At 44.2% G+C, this 5,706-nt stretch overlaps 1 pseudogene; it reads right to left on the minus strand.

Moving 5' to 3' along the window:
• Positions 1-234: 234 nt before the first annotated feature.
• LOC100722892 (olfactory receptor 10C1-like) lies at positions 235-1,712 on the minus strand (annotated as a pseudogene).
• Positions 1,713-5,706: the final 3,994 nt, after the last annotated feature.

Raw genomic sequence — 5,706 nt, forward strand, 5'->3', positions numbered from 1 at the left:
TTGACAAAAATTTGCTGTATCTTTATTCTAATGTTTTGTAGCAAATATCTCTGAAATTTAAATTCTTTTTGGTACTATTTACATATTTGCCTGGCATACTCAAATCACAGAACATGTTGTGTGAACTATTTTGTGTTAAACACTTTACATATTTTTGACAACAATTTCCTGCATTTTTGTGCTAAAGTTTTGTAGCAAATATCTCTGAAGTTTAAAAGCTTGGGTTTTTGGACTATATATATTTGCCTGTCAACTCAAATCACAGATGTGTTGTGAGTATATTTTGTGTTAATAATTGCAACTGGAGAATTTTAAAACACTTTCAGGGGGAAGAAATAATACACTGTGAATTATTAGACTGATTAAGAGCCACTGAGGACAGTACAAAGATATGCAGTCAGATGGTAGCTGACTCCCAAAGGAAACTGTATGGTGGAGGAGCTTGGTGGGGGAGCTCAGATTAAGGAAATATCTACAGATGTGGAGTGAGAAACCACCAAATGTCTGAGACATACGCTGTAAATTTACATGCTGAGCCCAGACTAAAATGCTTTCAAAAACATATCTAATATCACTAGGAAAATTCTTCAGCAGCCAACTTGTGTGAAGAATTTGCAATCAGAAAGTAGTTCTGAGTCCAGAGACTTCAAACTGACAGGGATGGTTTCACAAGATGTCTCTGACAATAGGGCAGATGGCCTGACTTTTGGCTATTTGCTCGCACTCTGGCTGTGCATGTCTTCCAAGGCACAGAGCTGCATGGACCTCAGGACCTAACCCTGGGTCAAAAGCCTTCACTTCTTTGTTTCTTAAACTGTAGATGATGGGGTTGAGCATGGAAGTCACCACCGTGTAGAAGAGGGCCAGCAGTTTATCCACGCCTGGAGAGTGACTGGCCTTGGGCCTCAGGTAGGTGACCGAGCCAGAGCCATAGAAGAGGGTCACCACAAGTAGGTGGGAGGAACAGGTGGAGAGGGCTTTATGGCGACCTTCTGGAGAGGGCATGGCCAGCACTGAAGCCAGAATCCTGCTGTAGGAAGCAATGATGAGTAACAATGGGCTGGAGATGTAGAAGACCGCCACCATGAAGACTGCAGCCTCATTGTGAGATGTGTCCCCGCAGGCTAGTGCCAGGATTGGGGGGAGGTCGCAGAAGAAGTGGTCTATCTCACAGGGGCCACAGAAACCCAAGGAGAAAATATAATTGCTCTGGCCCAGGCCCACTGTGCATCCCACTCCCCAAGAGACCACTGCCAGGCGGGCGCACATCCCACGGCTCATGTGTGTTGTATAGTGGAGCGGGGAACAGATGGCCATGTAGTGGTCAAAAGCCATGGCTGCCAATCGGCATCACTCACTAATGCCAAAGAATGTGAAGAAAAACATCTGCGTGGCGCAGCCCTCCCTGGAGATGGCTGGGGCCTCACTCATGAGGTTCTGCAGCATCTGTGGCACCACCGAGGACGTGTAGCCAATCTCCAGGAGAGACAGGTTGGCCAGGAAGAAGTACATGGGGGTGTGCAGGATTGGATTGGTGCGGATGGCCAGGGCTATGACAGCGAGGCTAAGAACATCATCAGGATCAGGGCAAACAGAAGGAAGCAGTGCTCTGCAACCTCAGAGAATTTGGCAAATGCAAAACGCTTGACAGACACACTGTTGTCCTGCCACAGGGAGCACTTCACACTCATGACCTGGACAAGAGAAGAGGAAAGAATTCAGAAGAGCATCCCAGAATGAGAAGGCTAGATCCTTACAACCCTTTGTAGAACCTCAGTAAGGCAGAGAGATTTCTAACCTGCAAATCGAAAGTTCAAGGGTTTGGAAAATATTGCTCAAACTCATGTTTTCACACCAAGTCCTACACTGTGGTTGCTGTATCTGGCAATGTGTCAGAAATGTACTCAGTTACCCAGCAAGAAATGGACAAATGCCTACTACAGCTCAACACTCTCTTCCTTCAGTCAATGGTCAGATGTTACCAAACATTCTGTACTATTAGCATGTCCTAATACAATGTGAAAATTACTGGAGAAATTAAAAAGACCACCCCATAGCTGCTCCTTTCTCTCTATTTCCATTACTTCCAACTTGATTTATTTGCCTTTTGGTTCAATAATTATTGTGCTCAGAGGATTTTGCAATGACAATTGTGTGCATTGGGATTCAGCAATCAGCAAAACCCCTCTTTTCCCAGATGGGACTTACATTTGAGGGAAGACAAACAGAAAATAAATAGCCATTTGGGATAACAGCAGGGCCTGTCCTGGGACTGACCAGCCTGGGTTAGAGGGTCAGAGAGGGCTCTTGCAACGATAAGCATGGGCCAGGGCCAAAGCACACGCTGAGAATCTGGCAATGCAGCACCACCCCGATCCCACGTTGGCTGTGGGTTCACTGCCTGAATGCTCAGGGCTTCATCCCAGTTTCCCACTTACAATTCACTCATTGCTAATGGAAATCACCATTGCTGCAAGTCACAATTCACATTCCTTATATGATTCATGGCAACTTGAGAATAGAGTCATTAACATTGATAGAAACTCCTATTTATCTGTCATGCAGTGGACTTCACATCACAGTCCTATCAAACTCTTTGCATCTTTAGTGTGTAACTAACATGTCAGGGCATGTACTAAAGTTTGGATTGCTGACTTGGAAATATCATTAACCCAAAGTCTAGGCAGTGTCTTCCCTGGAAAGAGAAGAAAATGAGGAGATATCCCTTGGATTGTTTTGGAGTCTGTTTATCAACATAAACTGATGCGTTTGTGCTGCAGTTTACACATTTATGGTTGACACAAGCATATATCATACAAGTATACCTTTTTATGATAGTAAATGTTCCAAATCTAATGAATATTCAAACATTCTAGCTACATTCTCTAAAATGTGGGCACAGTGTTTATTTTCTCACACACACCTGTGTACACATAGATGCATGTGGGATAGCTCAGTGGTCCAGAGTGTTCCACATAGTCTGAAGGTTTGCAGTTCAGCGGGGCCAGTTAATACCAAATCTAAGTTAGCATTTACTCACATTTTTCTCTTCCTGAACTTTCTCATTTGTAAAAGGAGGTGGTATAATGGATTTCCTAAGAGGTTGCTATGAGCTTCGCGCAGACTCCCAGCAGCACTGCCTGGGGTGGTTAAGTTCTCACTGGGCTTAGCTATAAGGGCAGCATGTATGCATGCAATCAAAGTAGATAGCACCCTGGGAAGCTTTACAACTTCATCCCTAATGTATCCTCCTACTAATCAACTTCATGTCTATTTCATTAGCTTTCTATTGATCTGTAACTGAAAATAAAAATTACATTGTATGCATACATGCGTACTTAAATCACAAGTCCTGGGGAAGGACTGTTGTGCATTATAAATCCTTTATTTAATTACATATGCAGTGGTCTCTGCATAGGCACCAAAAGCTTGAGGATGGGAATGAGTTGATTGACACAGACTTCTACTCAAGGTTGGGCAGCCCTATACATGAGCCCATGCACACAGCTTTTGTGAAGACTGCTCATGCATAAAGCATCCTGCTAGGATGCACTCGCACTTATGCTAAAGCATATGTAAGTATGTCCCTTGCCCTGTGACTATTTTAATTATCTATATTTCTCATGTAGTAGTAACAGTAGTAGTAACAGTTCACTTAGGACTGAGGCAAAGAATTGAGTCAATGGTTTACTTGTTTTTAGCTGAGGTTTTCTTACATATTCTGACTCTTTGCCAGTTACATCTACAGGCCTTGTCTCACCTATCACACGTTCCTGCTTTTGAGGGTGTCCCAGGCTTCCTGGGCATCACCAAGGGACAGACCAAAAGCGACATCGCAGCTCTCAAACAATACTGTCTGACCCTGTTTTAGCTGTGTACCATGGAGATGTCTGTCTCTAGGTGCTCTTAATACTGTCGCCCACTTGGCATTCCAGACTCATGGACAGAGCAAAGACTACATCCTGAAATACATGCATTTCTGACCTCACACAGTGCTGAGATCACAAGGGGAAAAGCAAGAGTCAGTGGCAACAACACTAATATTACACCTGATAGAGTGGCATTCTGTGTAGAAACTCTGAAGTGTGCAAAGAAGTGTACAGAAGCACAGAGTTTAAAATATAAACAAAGGCACATTCTCTGAGACCATGCATGTATACACGTTGTCTCTTCTCTTTCCCTGTCAGTGACCTGGTGTTGAGCCAGGCACCATCTGATTTGTTGCAGTTTCTCTTGTTTTTAGAATTCCTTCCTCTGCTGCCTGCAGGTGGAGGAGCTAAGAGCCATGAAGCAGAGCAGAGCTGTGCACTTTCTGGGGCTTTTACCTTCTCCCCAAGCTGGAGGGAGGAGAGAATATGCTGAGGGTTGGAGCCTGGGGTCTATAGGCAGGGCCCTCACTGCAGGACAGGTGACATAGCAGTTGCACCTCTTTCTCAGCTAATGCTCATGACTTAGTGTTTCTGTCTCATCATTTTGTTTTACAAGTGGAATGATGAGCCTCTTCCTACCATCCTGTTAAGCTCTTTGGTTTAGAAATGCACATGATGTAGAGGCAAACAATGAGCAGAGAGTAAGCAGTGGAGATTAAAATGCAAATCTTCTGCCTTTGAGAGCCCCTTGTTATTGAACTCAGTACATCTATTGGTTTAACCTCCATTGTGATCCAGCCTATACTAGCTGGAAACAAGTGCTGAAATATCTGAGTTCTGAGGGTTTAAGTGAGGAGATGGACTTTCACTGACAGCTGAGCATGTGCAACAGAGAGAGGAAGGGATGGATAACTAACAGCTCCAGATTCAGCTTCAGGCTGCCTTACCCAGGCCTACCTCTGAGACACCTCTCTTCAAACAGCTCCATTTTTCATTTTGGTTTGGTGTCACATCATTAGAAATGCTAATAGACTGCCTCAGTCCCTTGTTTCATCTGTTTTATAATGAAATATTTCTTTGTTTCCCATCAGCTGAAGCAAATAAAAAAGGCACGCCGTGGGATTTTCCATGGAAACACTCTGGACAGTGCCTGGGGTCAGGAAACACTTGGTGCACACTGACTTCATTGGTTATAATCATTATTTCCTAGGTGGCTCCACAGAACATCTGATTGATGCAGACCCTTTGTGGAAAGAGGCCTGGCCCCTTTCCAGGGTCCTCACTCCTGGGTCTTATGGAACCTGATGTGGAGCTGGGGCTTTCTTAACCCTTCCCTGTGAAATGGCTGCTCCACTTTATTGGTCACCATGTGCTGGACAATCACGGCATCTCCACTGCCAACCCATGAACATACACCAACTCCTTATGAGTAATTACTTTAGAACTCCTTTAAATGAAATAGGCACCCTGTACTGTTACAAATTCCATATAAAGTGCTAATTGCCCCAGTCTTAATTATTTTGGCTTACACTTCATGCTTCTAGAACTCCTGAATTAGAACCTGATGGCTTGAATATGATTAAAATGCTGTTATGCATAGCTGTTTTCTGACTCAGAACTTCAGACCAGGGGATGCTGTTGGTTGTGAGTCCTGGATGAGATAATCGTCTCACCTAACATGCTCTCTCTCTTGAGAGTCAGGGTCAGGAGTTAACCTACACGCAGCTCCTTTAGCAGGTAGCTAGCTGCATGCTCTCACAAATCTGTCCAGCATATATAATTTGAAGGAGGGCAGGATGTGCAAGAGGTCTCCTTACAGGGGAGAGCAGGGCCTTAT

The sequence above is a fragment of the Cavia porcellus genome, unplaced genomic scaffold (genome assembly GCF_034190915.1).
Source record: "Cavia porcellus strain 051 isolate PalLab524CR breed Dunkin Hartley unplaced genomic scaffold, mCavPor4.1 scaffold_17, whole genome shotgun sequence".
NCBI classification, from domain to species: domain Eukaryota; kingdom Metazoa; phylum Chordata; class Mammalia; order Rodentia; family Caviidae; genus Cavia; species Cavia porcellus.